The sequence below is a fragment of the Anabrus simplex genome, chromosome 3 (assembly GCF_040414725.1).
Source record: "Anabrus simplex isolate iqAnaSimp1 chromosome 3, ASM4041472v1, whole genome shotgun sequence".
Taxonomy (NCBI): Eukaryota; Metazoa; Arthropoda; class Insecta; order Orthoptera; family Tettigoniidae; genus Anabrus; species Anabrus simplex.
In genome coordinates, this window is record NC_090267.1 from 473,257,506 (window position 1) to 473,274,487 (window position 16,982).

Consider the following 16,982-nt stretch of genomic DNA (forward strand, 5'->3'; position numbering starts at 1 on the left):
TTAAATACAGCGCTTATATAGGATTTAGACAGGGCCGTTAAATTTCGCCGTTATATCAGGTATGTCGTAATAAGCGACGTCGTACTAAACCATCCTTTAAATACAGCGCTTATATAGGATTTAGACGGGTCCGTTAAATTTCGCCGTTATATCCGGTATGCCTTAATAAACGACATCGTAATACGCCATCTTTTCAATACAGTGTATATATAAGATTTAGACGGGACCATTAAATTTCCCCTTTATATCCAATATGTCGTTAAAAGCGTTGTCGCGATAGGACGTGCAAGTCTTCTTCTCCTTCATCTTCATCTTAAAGAAGGCTGGTAACATTCATGGATTCATATTTCCCTTTTTGTGTTTCTCGTGTCGGAATTGCCGTATCGTGGATGTCGAATCAGTGAGAGGTTCTGCAGCAACGAAAATGTGCTCCGCCCACATCCAGGTTTCTCTTCTCTCTTGCTTTCTCTGATTTTTAAAATCAGGCTGTATTCGCCATTCGGGATGATATGAACGACTCTGGGCATGTTCTAGCGATGAAACACTTACCACGAAACGTAACGCTATTTTGTAACGATTACATGTCCATATCTACTACAGATATCACCAATGTAATGCACATGCTTCGCTTATCCTCGTATATTAGATACTCTTTGAAATATAGGTTGTAAGAATACACGCTGTTAGGAAATAAAGGCATGTATTATTGGTGAACAATGCAGTTTGTCTGTGTGACACTGGGATTGTTGAACAACAATTTATTTTCATGGGCATTCAGAATTCATCGTGCTGGAGAACCAAGCATCGCCGTAATGACGAGAGTTTGCTATTTGCTTTACGTGCACCGATACAGCTACGGTCTTATGGCGACGATGGGACAGGAAAGAGCTTTAAGGAACAGCCCCGGCATTTGCCTGGCGTGAAAATGGGAAACCACGGAAAACCATCTTCAGGGCTGCCGACAGTGGGGTTCGAACCCACTATCGCCCGAATACTAGATACTGGCCGCACTTAAACGATGCAGCTATCGAACTCAGTGACGAGAGTTTTTAAGCGCCTGTAGACACTGTTTTAGATGAGATATAGCAACAATGACGTTTTGAAACAATTAATCCGAATTCGAGGGTAGTGATAGCAACAGTGAAAAACTACTCGAGTATGAAAAACATTGAAGAAAATGAGAGTGAAAATTCCGCGCCAGGTCCTTCCAAAACGCGCACCGCCCCTGACGAAGAAGAACCTTAGTGATTGGAAGCGGGAGAGTAAAGATAATAATCCTTATATCCCATTTCTTGGATACAGCGTTGTTTCAGAAATACTTACAAAAAATGTTAGGGTCCGATCCACCGTCCGAACTTGCGATGTTTTTTGAGTACGTGGGTCCACTCTTTTTGAGATTATTTCAAATGAACTTTTAATGTTGAAAATATTTCTTACGAGACAAAGTAGGGGTCCCCATAGTAAGAAAAAACATAAAATCAAAACATTCTCAATTGTGCCGAAAGCTGAAGGGCTAAAGGGCCCCGGAAGCTTACAAATTTTGAGGCTAGGATAGTTCTGAAAAACTGGAAGAAACAAATTTCGAAAATCACATTCGGGCTAAATGCAGTTCCGGAAAAAAGGCTAAAGTCACTTGTTTCTTTACTAGTTTCTTTTTTTGATTAAAATCCTAGCCAAATTATTTTCGTAATTATTTCTTAAATGTGCACCTTTGTTCAATACCCTCAAGAGGTTTTGATTTTTTGAAAATTGACCACACTGAATGTAGTTATAAGGGGTTAAATTAAGCTCTGCATTAACTCACATTAACGCTCGTATTGGTACTTAAGTGAAACATTGCATTCACTCACATTAGCGCTCGTAGTGATAGAAAAAGGCAAACTGAAAATCTAATCGACCGGATAACGATGATTAAGTAAAGAATTGTAAATTTTAGGAATAAATACAGAATATATTCTCATAATTTATTATATTTTATGTACCTAAATTTCATAGCTCATATCCCCAGGATGCTTTCAACAATGAGTTGCTTGCCGAAACTGTAGAATTTTGTTAAAAAAAATTAGGATAGATAACACCAGATTGAAAAGAGTATGAATGGCAACTGTGGATCCAAGACACAGGAAAAGATATTGCAGAGACTGTAATAACAGGCAATGGAATTCATAACAGAACAACTTTCAGAAGCCTGATACAAAATTTCATTTGTTTTTAATTTTTTTTTTTTTTTTTTGCTAGTGGCTTTACTTCGCACCGACACAGATAGTTCTTACGGCGACGATGGGATAGGAAATGCTTAGGAGTTGGAAAGAAGCGGCCGTGGCATTAAGGTACAACCCCAGCAATTCCCTGGTGTGAAAAAGGGAAGTCACGGAAAACCACCTTCAGGGCTGCCGACAGTGGGATTCGAACCCACTATCTTTCGGATGCAAGCCCACAGCCGCGTGCCTCTAACCGCACGGCCAACTCGCCCGGTCCATTGGTTTGTCTTTTTTTTTCCTTTTGCTTTACGTCGCACCGGCACAGATGGCTCTTATGGCGACGATGAAATAGGTAAAGGCTAGGAGTGGGAAGGAATCGACCGTGGTATTAAGGTACAGCCCCCGCATTTGCCTGGTGTGAAAATGGGAAACCACGAAAACCATTTTCAGGGCTGCCGACAGTGGGGTTCAAAAACCTACTATCTCCCGAATACTGGACACTGGCCGCACTTAAGCGACTGCAGCTATCGAGCTCGGTCATTGGTTTGTTTTTTGTTTTTTAGGAGAAAGAGAACGGGAAAGGTAATAACATCTGGACACATGATAGGAGGAATCGCCTAAGTGAAAGGATGAAGAACTATAAGAAGTCAAGGAATGAAGAATCAAGACGAATTCACAGCGTTACTTTCCGTGGTCCTTGGGTTGCCATAATCACAGAGAAAGAAGAAACAAACGTGCCACACCCAGCAGTAACTCAAGAAATTAAATATGGCGTGAATGCGAAATCTGAGTAAATTATCTTCATTAGTTAGTATTTTGTGCATTGTTTTGTGCGACAGGTACACTAAAAATACTGGCGGCCAAATTGAATCTGATTCCAGAGTCAACAATAAGTTAAAGCACATTATAAGCCCAACGAGATAGAAGCTATAGTACCTGCCTACAGTAACATATAGGCAGAGCTATAAAGAAATTACTTCTCACATGGAAGCGACAGTAAATCGTACTATAGAGGAACTAAAAAACTTACTCCCAAACTGAAGGAATTTCGCGCCGCAAGACTCTCGTGTTGGACTCATAGTGAAAGCTGATGGTACTTCGCCGGAGGAGCCCACCACTGCTGCATAATACATCAACTTCCATCAAAACACTCAACTCTGATAATGTAAGTTAGACGAATCTTGTAACCACCTGAGGGCGGGGGAGCTGTCTTGTTACACAGATTTCTAGGTCATAATTTATGAAGTGAATTAACTCTACACTCACAGCAATAAAATAATTTCTCCGCTCAACAGGCAAAGGAAACTACAATTTTTACAATGAAAATGCAGCATTGAATAGGACAAAATAATCAATTTAAAAGTTGGACTTTGACTAACTCAAAATGAAAAATTGAGATTAAAACACCGAAGTAAACCGCAACGAAGGAAGCTGCCAACGGTGGGATTTTAAAATCTGAATTTAAGACCTAGAATTATAATGTAAATAATAATAATAATAATAACAATAATCATAATAATAATAAAAATAGCCTCAACTGCCGTGTTGGAGACACTTTCATTCGACACAAATTTTGACTTTTCCATTTTACTCTACCACATAGCAGAGTTTTAATTCTTTTGTTCTCCTTTCTGACCAAATTATTCGCCAGAGATCTTTCAAACGCCGCCATCGTATAACGTGGAATGTCGAGAGGGCTTTTTCCGTCCTTTAAAAATCCGACTAGCAAGCCCCGCTGTCTAAAGATAGCGTACCTGCCTTTCACTTGGAGACAGAGTTCGATTCCCGGCCAGGTCAAGAATTTTTACTTCGACCTGAGAGTTGGTTCGAGGTCCACTCAGCGATACGTGATTACAGTTGAGGAGCTATCTCACGGTGAAATGACGATCCAGGGCTAGAAAACCAAGAATGATGGCCGAGATTATTCGTCGCACTGACCACTCGACACTTCGTAATCTACAGGCCTTCGGGTTGAGCACGGTCTCTTGTTACGCCAAGGTTCGTCAAGACTGATGCCATAAATTTGTTTTAAATTTCCGAGTACCTCTGCAGGATTGAAACCGTGATCTTCGGCTCCGGAGGCCAACGCACTGTTAATGTCTCCACAACGAGCTCAATAATCACAAACTTCAGATATGATATTTGATGTAATCATGCACCCGTAACAAAAAGCCATACGCCATTTCATTTCAACATAACTGAAATGGAAAACTGCTTTTAAGATATTGAACTACATTTCAAGGATAAATTTTTAGATTATGAGATTTAGACTTCAACGAATGTAAGTCATTTGAAACTGAAGACTTGAACCCACGAAACGAAAATTTCAAAACGAATACTACCACACTGAATTACACAATTCAGCAAACATAACGCACAAGTTGTAAATTGAAATCATGAATTACCTTCACTGAATACACTGATTGCTTTTCCTTCATGTCCACTTCCGCAAAAAGTATAGTAAAAAATTGAAGTTATGAAATATAGCTAATGAAAGGTAAAGAAAAAACTGCAGATAAGAATGGAGAAAAGAACGACGTATCTAATAAAAGTAAAGGTCGGAGAAGATCAAATTTGGTTCAGTAATAGGCGTACGTAAGGACTGTTTTGTCGATATGGTAAAGGTGTGCTAGGTTCACGCGGAATGACGTGGGTCCGATTTCCCTTGAAAGGAAAATAATTTAAGAAACGAGATTTCCATTTATGAAGAGATACACGGTCCTGAAGTACACTCAACTTACGCTTAAGATGAGTAACAGATTAATTCCTGTTCGGCAAAGACACCCGGCGAGTTGGCCGTGCGGTTAGGGGCGCGCAGCTGTGAGCTTACATCCGGGAGATAGTGGGTTCGAATCCCACTGTCGGCAGCCCTGAAGATGGTTTTCCGTTGTTTCCCATTTAAACACCAGGCAAATGCTGGGGCTGTACCTTAATTAAGGCCACGGCTGCTTCCTTCCTATTCCTAGGCTTTTCCTATCCCATCGTCGCATAAGACCTATCTGTGTCGGTGCGACGTAAAACCAATAGCAAAACAAAAAATGGCAAAGGCGGCTGGGCATGGAACTAACCACTCAATCCCAACTTCTGCCATGGTTACGGATTGTGGATATGTTTAACATCCACTCCACCAAGGATGTTCATGGTCTGTATGGAAGTAGCTTTGTTTTTCATGAGGGACCTAACATGATACCCGGATGAGTACGATTCTCCAGGTTCCCAATAATAATTTCTTCGTCACATACACTTGCAGTGAAATATCATCACTTTATTTCTTAATTACTTAATTAATCTTTTAAAATATTAAATTAAGAGGCACATTAATGACAAAAAAATTCACTTTGCCGAAAGAATAACGTGCAGCAGGAGCCGTAAATTCTACAACCACAAAAAATGCCAAATTTTCGTTGGGATAACAGAATGTCTGACGAAAGACAACCCAAGAATTCCTCTATTTATTATCAAGAAGAGCCAAAACCATCAGTCTCAGAGTTGTACAAGAAGACGTTCGTAAAGCTTCTGATTAATCTTGGTACAAGTATGCATGTCAGGGCGGGGCTCGGATTGGTTGAAATTGATGATGGAAGGTGACGTCACGAGGACACAGAGACGGGGTGTCAGGCCGGAATATAACTACATTACTGTGTGGCAGCTCGGCAGACAGGCAGGGCTCCTGGCAGCTCCGAGGCGTGACGGCTTTGGACAGCAAGAAGGAGAGCACGCAAAGAATGAATAAGGAGAAGAAGAAAGAGGAGAAGAGGTGAGAAAGCAAGCACATGCAAATAAGAACCGCCGGCTTGATAGCTCTTCCTACCAAAGTGACACTGGCTTTTATTCAGTAGTGGGAACTTGAGAAACGGAGGACTTTTTCAACGACAAAACAACAGTCTTCAGGTTGTTTTACCATTTAAAGAAAAGGACAGAAAATATTTTGTGTGTAGTATATATTGAACTGTGTGCAAAAAAAGTCTGTATCATCTGCCTAAAAGAGTTCCTGTTACTTTTTTCTTCATTCAGGTCGTACCTACCAGACTATTTAGGCTGTCTATCTGCGACACACGCAGTGGCACTGATTGACTTGCAAGTGGAACAAAATGGATTGATTAAATACATCAGACCAAGGCTATAGCCAGGGGGAGGTTAAAGAGGTTCAAAGCCCCTTCCGATATAAAAGTGAACTTGGCAAATTAAAACAGCATATATGGGTTTTGAAATTGCCTACAATAAATTAGAAGTATTGTAAAGAACATTTGAAAAATAAGAATTTAACCTATAGAATCTGTGCCAACTTTAAATATCTCTCTATAAATTTACTGAAAACAAAAATGGTAATGTTCATTTTGATGAACCTGCAACCTGTTTTCCAGTCATTGACCGGGTCAGGGATGTAATGAATGAAGCAGATATAGGCTGTTAGTACGATGGGGTCGCCACTCCCAAAGTGATTTATTAATGACTGATAGATGCTATGATGAGGATGGAGAGTGTTGCTGGAATGAAAGTTGACAGGGAAAACCGGAGTACCCGGAGAAAAACCTGTCCCGCCTCCACAAATCTCACATGGAGTGACCGGGATTTGAACCACGGTATCCAGCGGTGAGAGGCCGACGCGCTGCCGTCTGAGCCACGGAGGCTCATTTTGATGAGATATACGGATTGTATTTTTTATGTTCTTAATACATTTTGCACAATAAAAACCAGTTTCAATAAATATACAGAAATATGTTCATTATCGAGCCGCTAGGAGGACTTAATGTCGAAAACATTTCTTCGCAAAGTAGGGGTCCCCATACAACGAAAGAAGTAAAATTAAGCTATTTCCTCAATAGTTCCCGTAGTTGAAGTGCTAAAGTGCCCGAAAGGATTTCAAATTGTGACTCCTAGATAGCTCTATCAAACTAAAAAAATACAAATTTCGAAAATCACTTCCGGCCTAAATGCAATTCCGAAAAAGCAGCCTAACATAGCTCGTTTCTTTACACGGCGTCTTTTTTAATCAAATCTTAGCGAATTTTACTTATTTACATAATTCTTTTTTAAATATGTTCCTTTGTTCAATATGCTCAAGCGTGTTTTATTCTTAAAAATGTTCACACGGAATGTAGTTATAAAGGCTTAAGTGAAACTCTGCATTGACTCATATTAGCTCTCGTAGTGGTAGAAAAAGGCAGACTCCTAATCTAATCTAATCTAATTGACCGGATAACGATGATGAAGGAAATGATTGTATTGTTTAAGAATAAATAAAGAATGGTTTCTCATACCTTATCAGGTTCTATTTTATTTATTTAAAATTCGTAGCTAGGATGTTCTCAACATTTTGCCGCTTGCCTGAACTGTGGATTTTGTAATACCAACCTCCATATTTTAACTAATGACAAATCTTTGTGTCGTACTGCACGGACGTGTTAAAGCGTGTTCTGCCCACCAGACCGCTAGAAATTGACCTTTCTAAAACTATTTAAAATTTTCTCTCTGTAAAATCTATTGGAAAGTTTAAAAACAATTTCCTATATTTTTTGTTTTTGGAAGCCACCCTCAAATTTTAACCCCCCGAAAAAATTCCTGTGTACTTATTTATTTATTTATTTATTTACTTATTTATCTTTAGCAGTGCCGAAGTTGGGGCTCGTGGCCCTCTTTCACATTTAACCACGTGAATTATCAAGGAAATATAATATTATATTCTAAAATCAAGGATAACTAACCTAAATAACACATATGGAGAACATAAAGAAAAATGAAAGCTAAGCTCAGCAAATAAAACAAAATAACGAGTAATCCGGAGCATAAAAGAAAAAGTTACATACTAACTAAAAAACGTAAAAGCAAAGCAAAGCCATCTCCGTACAGGCCATGAAGGCCCTTGGAGGGGTGGAAGGTAAAGGCTTCCACCATTCGTAACCTCGGCACGTGATGGGGTAGAGTGATTAGCTCTACGCCCGGCCGGCTTTTCCCCGAGGAATTAACATGGTACTCATTTTTGGTGTAGGCTAAGTGAACCTCAGGGCCATATGACCTCCGGAAGTGGAAATCTCATTTCTTAAATTTTACGACTTCCTGACGGGGATGCGAAAAAAAATATAACCAGTGCATAAACAGAACACAAGACATAATAAATTAACAGAAATACAAATATGGCAATAAACAGTTATATATGTACACGAGTTTAAAGCTAAATATCATGTACATTTACTCTATAACTGTAACAATGTAATAACAACCTAATACTAATAATAATTATAAGAACAACAGTGTTTTTCAGTTCTAAAATATCATTGTTACTAGCCTACGTACCACAATCACACAACCTATCAGACTTCACCAATCACACAAAACAATCAGCGGTACTCAACATGTAATCCCAACATGCAGTCTCAAATTTAGATATTGTCTTAGAGTTCCTGTCAGCAGCTGGGAGTGAATTCCACAGTCGTGACCCAGCCACAACGAAGTATTTATTATATATTGAAGAGTGGTTGATGGAATAGCAATGAAATTAAATGGCGTACGGCTTTTGGTGCCGGGAGTGTCCGAGGACAAGTTCGGCTCGCCAGATGCAGGTCTTTTGATTTGACGCCCGTAGTCGACCTGCGTGTCATGATGTGGATGAAATGGTGATGAAGACTACACGTACACCCACCCCCCGTGCCAGCGAAATTAATCAATGATGGTTAAAATTCCCGACCCTACCGGGAATCGACCCCGGGACCTCTGTGACCAAAGGCCAGCACGCTGACCATTTAGCCATGGAACCGGACGGAATAGCAATGGAAGTGCCAGATCTAGTGTTGCTATTCTAGAATGAGGATAATCAATGGAATTTTAAAGAAATGTATTTGGGTAGATTTTCCTTCAGAGCTCGATAAATCAACGTAAATGTGTTAAACTTCCGTCACTTTTCGGGTTTCAGCCAGGAAATAGCTGTGTAGCTAGTGGTTATGTGAGCATCATAACTCAAGTTAAAGGCAAATCGAAGGCCACAGTTCAATGCTCATTGAAGTTGGATAGTTTATTCACGTGTAGCATCAACGAGGACAATGTCGCAATAGTCGAGTATTGGTGGTATCAATGTTTGGATCAATTTATCTTTACGTCTTGTGAGAAAATGTCCTTAAGTCGTTTCAGAGGGTGTAACGTCACGTATATCTTTCTACCTGTAGTTCTTACGTGTGCAAGCCAGTCAAGAGTTTCAGTCAGGGCCATACCGAGGTTCTTCACTTCCTTACTAAACGGGATTAGAGTTGCATTTAATGTCACCGGAGGAATGATATATATTTTTTGTATATGGCGTTTAATAATTTCTTGCTACGGCCTTGCATCAGACCCCTTCTTTGCTCTACCTCGAGATTTAAATCTTTGTGTGTCTGACAACTCAGGTTTTAGTTGACTTAACCATCTATCGGTGAGAAAAGAGAAAGTAGCGGGTCCGTTCATGTTTCGTGAGCCTTGTATGGACTCCTGTTTATTTTTATTTTTCGAATTGGAATTATACCTTTGGAACAACTCTGTATTCGATCATTGATAACTCTCGACGTTAGAGAGGAGATTGAGATTACATTACATCTTTTCTGAACATAATGATCAAACCTGAAGACGTCAGTGAGGTGTTACCGCTTGCTACGCTCCTTGCATAGAAGAGGAAACCTAATGGGGTTCACCCTTTGATTTAATTTATTTGGCATCTATTTGGTCCATTTCCTGTGTCAAATGATAGATACAAAGATTCTGAATTCATCAGTAAATAACCAGTAACCAGACTATAAGAAAAAACACTACCGTTTGCCACTGAAACGAAGGCGTTGTGCAACATTGTCCTACCTACTGTATGTAGTAACTGCTCCATTTATCATTGCCTAGTGTAGTAGTAGTAGTAGTTATAGTTACAATTGATGAAAATATAGGTGATGGTTATTTCCCAGTCTTAGCATTCCTCTTTAGGCTCTTCACTCTAAGTAAATAGACCTGCACTGCCATGCTAATGAAAATTCAGTAATGGCAGAAATAAAAATATGGAGTTTTCGTGTCGTCGGAATCGTCTGCATCATAATACAACCTTAAAAAGCAGTAATATGTTTTCTCATTCAAAATGTAAGGAAACATCTGTTACTGCCTTTACAACTTTTTCGACATCTTCAATGAAAGCAGTAAGTAGGGACTGCACTATGCAGGAAAGTATTTTCTGCACATATACTGCGTTTTAAGGTTGCACTTTCATTATACGCTAAACATTGGCAGATGGCAGTAAAATCTGGCTACAGTGTAAAAAAACGGTGTCTGTACATTGATATCTCGTTTATTTTATTGTCGGTAATCATTCTGGTAAGATGATGTGCCAGAAAAAAGTACCTTGCTTGTTTTATAGTCAGTGTGTTAATAATTGATGAAGCTTTGATCTCAATTTTCCCAGTTTTCAGATTCCAGTATTTACTGCCCTTTTGCCTTAACACGGCAGTGCATAATAGCATTCTTTGATCTTCAACAGTAATTGCGTATCTATAGATATCATAAGAAAACAGTACCTGTTGGTTGGCTTGCGAGTGTCGTTAGAACTAGTACAACTTCGCAACTATCCTTCCTCAGCACTAATCAGAGATTGACGGCAAAGGACAAGGACTACTACTACTACTACTACTACTACATGCTTCCATTCCTCCCCTGAAGGGGGAGGCGGGCCTCCTAGACTGTTACGCCGTCTCTCAGGTCAGGGGATTCGTATCAGACGATATGTGCGGAGAATGTGAGGGGGTTAGTGGCCGAGGCCCCTGCTAGGAATTTCCCCGGCATTCGCCTTAGTGCAGGAAAATGAAAAAACCGCGGGAAACCAATCTCAGGACAGCCGATAGTGGGGACCAGCCCCTCTTCTCCTCCCGAATTCAGAGTAGTAGAACCGTGGCCATGCCTCCTCTGCTCTGTTGACCGGTCGAAGTGCACAGCTGTCGGACCACGGACCAGCCGTGACCACATGCGGGCCGAGACCCACTCTGTACCCACCGACCACGGCAATGGAAATAAAAAGGCAATGAAGGGCATGAAAATTATAGGACACCCTTCGCCTCACCAACTTAATGCCGTCCGTGTAGAAAGAGAACATGAGTTGACCTAGAGACAGGAAAAATGAAAGCAAGGAGGCTCTCATAAGTAAGAGGAAGCAATACAAAACTCAGATGACCGGCGGTTGCCAACCCATACTCCACAGTTGAGATCCCGGGGGTTAATCACTTAATAACTGCAACATAACCTCGACAATGTTGTGAGATCGACAGCAGGCAATGGAATCTTCATAAACGGGGTTACAAGTCAAGTTGTGAGCTTCAATAATACGAAATAAACGTCCTCCCAGTTTTAATTACTGCGTTGAGGGGGTGAAAGTTCCTTATGGGGATCACTAATTACCTTAGTGTTAATATAACAAAGACCATCACTGGGTAATCACAAAAATGGTGCTGTAGAAGGAGGGTACGAGGGTATTTAGTGGTTGTAGTAAGCATACAAAGACGGCATATAACTCTCCGGTAAGACCCTATTTAGAGTATGTGTCCAGGATTACTTGATTCGAGGGCTGGAAATTTCCAAAGAAGAGCAGCTCGATTTCTTCTGGGTGATTTCCGAAAAAAGAATAGCGTTACGAGAATGTTGCAAAGTTTAACCTGGGAAGACTTGGGGAAAGCAACTAAATGGTATGTTCCGAGCTGTCAGTGGAGGGATGGTATGGAATGACATTAAAAGACGAATATGTTTGAGTGTTGTTTTTAAAAGTAGGATATCACAATATGAAGATAAATTTGGAATTGAAGAAGACAAATTGGAGAAAATATTCGTTTATAGGAAGGGGAGTTACGGACTGGAATTTACCAACGGAGATGTTCAATGAATTTTCAAATCCTTTGCAGTTATGTAGGAAAATACTATGTAAACAACATATAAGCAATCTACCACTGGGGCGACTGCCTTAAATGCAGATCAGTGGTGAATGAATGAGACTTTTACTCGCCTCGTTCGACAAGTGTAGAGTATCATGCATGAATACTACCACCCCTACGCACAGGAGAAGGCTGAGCAATTGTCCGCGTCCTTCGGCAGAATGACGATGTGAACTTAGCAGATGGGTTGTTCTAATTGTCACCTTGACTTACCTGCCCCGCTAACATAGGCCTACGTCACTAAACATTCCTGCTATGTTTATCGAATCATTAAACACGCTAATCATTCATCACAATCTCCTCCAACTGTTTTCTATTACACATCGGAAGAAAGCCTTACAATGTTATGGTTACTACATCTCTTGCAATGCTCATTTGGGTTCTGTAAACAATTATTTGTCATACTATCCTGAACTTGGTGGCAAGAAACGGTACAGCGTTACTCTTCTGAGACAAAGTTGAATGGTTTGACACTGGTTCAGTCCGATGTTACATCAAGCTGCTCGTATACGTTAATATAATTTATGTATTTATTTATTTATTTATTTATTTATTTAAATATGAACATAACAGGCTTTCGTCCAATTAAAATGTTCACATTATTCATATACTGTAAGAGTTTCTCTACTGAACGTTAATTAAATACAAACAGAATACACTACTCCAACTGAAGAATATATTGAATTACATAATTCAAATTTCACGATTCCAAGAAAGATAAAGTTGATATTGCAATACTGTAATAAATTATTTTTAGAGTAGTGCATAATACAAAGTAATACACTTAGTTATGAAGTTATTTTGTAAGAGCAGTCTTAGAAGAGAGTACGAAGTAAACACGACTGTATAAAAAATAATATTCTGAGAAGAGAAAATTAACAGAATCTAGAAATAAGAAAGAAAAAACAACTACATTATATGTAGACTATATGAAAGAGACCTTCAACATTATTTGGTGTTTAAGAAAGCATCATGAGGCAATTTAAAGTTCTTTTCTTTCATGGAAAAGATATCCACATTCTATACACAATTTATTAAGTTATAAAGGTTTAGAATTCTATTAACAGGAGAATTCTTATTAGCTTCTGCGTGGCACATATTTTTGTGAAATACATTTTGAACCTGCTAGCCCTCTCAGTAACCTAAAACGATATTCACCCAAGTAACTCTTCGTCATTAATTTCACTAATCAATATTTTTTTAAAAAATTAACTTCATACACTTTTTACGTTTGCATTTCCAAATTTTAACACCGAAGTGCGATAAAACCATTTCGGTATATAACGTGTGATTCAGCCCCCACTTCCAATGTAGTATGCAACCCGACTAACGTGCGAAATGGTTATAAGGTGGCTATTCCTCTACAGGCGTACTGTATGGCACTAATATCCAGTGAGTACGTTTTGCACATAACTCTCAACCCTACTGACAAGTTATATCCACCACTTGCAAAATATTACGCCTTGAAATCCTGTAACGACGCCCTTTGGCCATGGGACTATGTTAATGTGTCGTTCCTCGTGACCGGGTGAAACGAAGAGGGGAATCAACGCATAAAACTAGGTAACAGTGCAGTAATTAATGTCTTAAACACCGAACCAGATGGTGTATGTACTCTGCTCTCGTCGTACTACCAGCGTGTTTCCAGCAGTGTAGCGTAGACGGTGTGGTTAGGCCTTAGCCTAGTAATCGACTGAATGTGCGATCGGTGGTTAAAACCCTGCATCGTTCAAATATATTTCCATTAGTATGATGTTTGCATAAGTAAACTTTCAAACAGTGGAAGGAAGCTGTTATTCAACTTGTGCCCTGCCCTGTCATCCGGCATGTTTTCCACAGAGCAATACGTTGACATGTTCCACATTATGAGGAAGCAAGACAAAACGCGTGAGGGGCACTACGTCTGTACTGGTAACGGTATCCGGACAGGCGACACCCGGCTGCTACGATATACGGCCGTGCTGAAAGATGCCTAAGGAAAGCAGCCATGATTTTCAAGCAGCCGCCAGTCCGCGATAGGCCCGTTACATAGGGTGAAACAGAAGAGGCCGTTCTGTAGGCAGATCGTAATAATCCACACATCAGTACAAGGGCGATTGCACCACAGTTGAAAACAAGCCAGCCGTCCGTCTGGCAAATACCCCTTGGACATAAATTTCACCTATACCATCTTGAGCTACACCAAGAGCTCCATGGGTGGTATTTCGAAGCTCGCATGGAGTTCTGTCTGTGGCTATTAGGCAGGCTGAACTATGATGCAGTAATCATATCGCACATCTTGTTCTCGGACGAATCGCGCTTCCACAATAATGGGAACATCAACCGCCACAACATGCACTATTGGAGTTCGGCCAATTCTCACTGGATGCCACAATCGGTCCATCAAGTACGAAGGGGAGTGGATGTGCGGTGTGGAGTCTTGGTGGATCACCTGGTTGGACCTTATTTCTTTGAAGGCCATTGGATGAGCCTACGCTACCTGCACTTTCTGCGTCAGGAACTCCCACTGCTGCAGGAGGATGTGCCCTTGCACGATCGCTTGACGATATGGCTGCAACAGGATGAAGCTCCGCACAGTCGACTTTACCCATTCGTAGCCATTTGAACGAGGAACTGCCAGGGAAATGGATAGGACGAGGAGGCCCTCTTTCTTCGCCCACCAGATCACAAACGCAGTTAGAATTCGCCTTGTGGGGACATTAAAAGAAAATTGTTTACACTCAAGCGCCGGAATACCCCGACCACCAGCACCGGTAACTCTTTATGCAGGCCTGCCGAGAAATTACACCTGGAATGCTTCAGGGCGCAAGACGATTTATTGGACACCGGATCCTGTAACAATTAAGTGTTTCGCCGGCGTGTCAGGTTCATAAGACCTAGAAGGCTCACGGCTACCTTCCTGTGCTTAATCGTTTTCTTTTCTCAATCCATTTACACTCCAGGGCTGGTTTTTCCACGGACTCAGCGAGGGATCCCACCTCTACCGCCTCATAGGCGTGATATTTTGGGTCGGAGATACAACTGTGGAGGAGGACAGTACCTAACCCAGGCGGACTCACCTGCTATGCTGAGCAGGTGCCTAAAGGGAGTATGGGATGATTGGGATATACAAAGAAGAGGAAGGAAGCGCCATGACCTTAAGTTGGGTACCATCCCGGCATTTGCCTGGAAGAGAAGTGGGAAACTACGGAAAGCCACTTCGAGGATGGCTGAGGTGGGATTAGAACCCCTTCTACTCATTTGATCTCCTGAGTTTGAGTGGACCCAGTTCTAGCCCTCGTATTATTTCTTCAATTTCATGGCAGAGCAAGGAATCAAACCCGGGCCTCCGAGGTTGGCAACTAATCACACTAACCACTACACCAGCGAGGCGGACTCAGTGTTTGATACGAGTATAATATTACAGCGTCCTATCATGATTAGGCGGTAAATACTAAGATATTCGGTTGTGTTGTCTGAGCATACCGGCAGGGCAGACTTTTTTCAGGAAGAAATTAATATTGCGGGCTGCATAAAACTACATTGGAAGAGACGGCTGAATCACACGGTATACTGGCATATTAGAAAAGTCCTGCGGGGTATAATTCCGGTACATCGACGTCTCCAAAAACAGAAACGTGAGTTAGTGGACGTATATTAAATCATGTTATGGCAATCTTCACTGCAGAGCTATCATTATCTTGATCTTGAGATAGTCTTTCTTTCCCTTTGTTTCACGTCACACTGATAGTGGGAGAGAAATGGAGTAGGATTGGAAAGAAGTGAACCCGCGGAAAACAATATTCGGTGTTGCTGACAGTGGGGTTCAAGCCCACTATCTCCCAAATGTAAACTGACAGCTGCGTGACCCAAAACTGAAGTTATATTCCTCTAGGTAGTGTGGAACAGTAGGAGTGTATATAGTATTCATTTCCGTGTTCATTCCGTCGGTTTTTCACGGTGTTTATCGATTCCGATCCTCGGATCGAGTATAAATTCCTTGTCTTATTGGTTTTTACGTCCCACTATCTACTGTTACGATTTTCAGAGACGCCGAGTTGCCTAAATTTAGTCACACAGAGTTTCTTTACCGGTACGTGTTAGTAAATTTACCAACACGAGACTCAACCGTCTAAGCCACTCAGCCCGGCTAAACCTGTTCATTTCTACGTAACTACCATATCCTGCATCTTCTCTTGGTCTACTCCTACCGTTCATATTGCCTGCTCTTCCGTCAAAACAAACTGAACAAATTCTGGGTGTCTTTAGTTATGTCCTATCATTCTATCTCGTCTTCTGGTCCAATTCCACAAAATCGTTTTCCTCTCATCCACTGGACTCAGCATCCTTTCGTTCATAATTCGATCTACTCATCTCACCTTCAACATTTTTCTGTAACACAACATTTCAAAAGCTTCCATTATCTTCGTTTTTGAGCTATTTACTGTCGATATGTGTGCCTCCGTGGCTCAGGCGGCAACGCGCCGGCCTCTCAACCCTGGGTTCCGTGTTTTAAATCCCGGTCACTCCATGTGAGATTTGTGCTGGACAAAGCGGAGGTGGCACAGGTTTTTCTCCGGGTACTCCACTTTTCCCTGTCATATTTCATTCCAGCAACACTCTCCAATATCATTGCCCTAGAGCAGTGCGACAGGCTTCGGCAGCCGGCACAATTCCTATCCTCTGCGCTAGATACGCGCTTCATTCATTCCATTCCTGACCCTGTCAAATGACTGGAAACAGGCTGTGAATTTTTATTCATTCATTGTTGATGTTTCACTTCCATACAATTCCACGCTCCAGACATTTTTAATTTGTATATCAGTCTTTAAATTGAGCAAATTTCTTTTCTCATGAAAGATATTCATTTCTTGTACTAGTC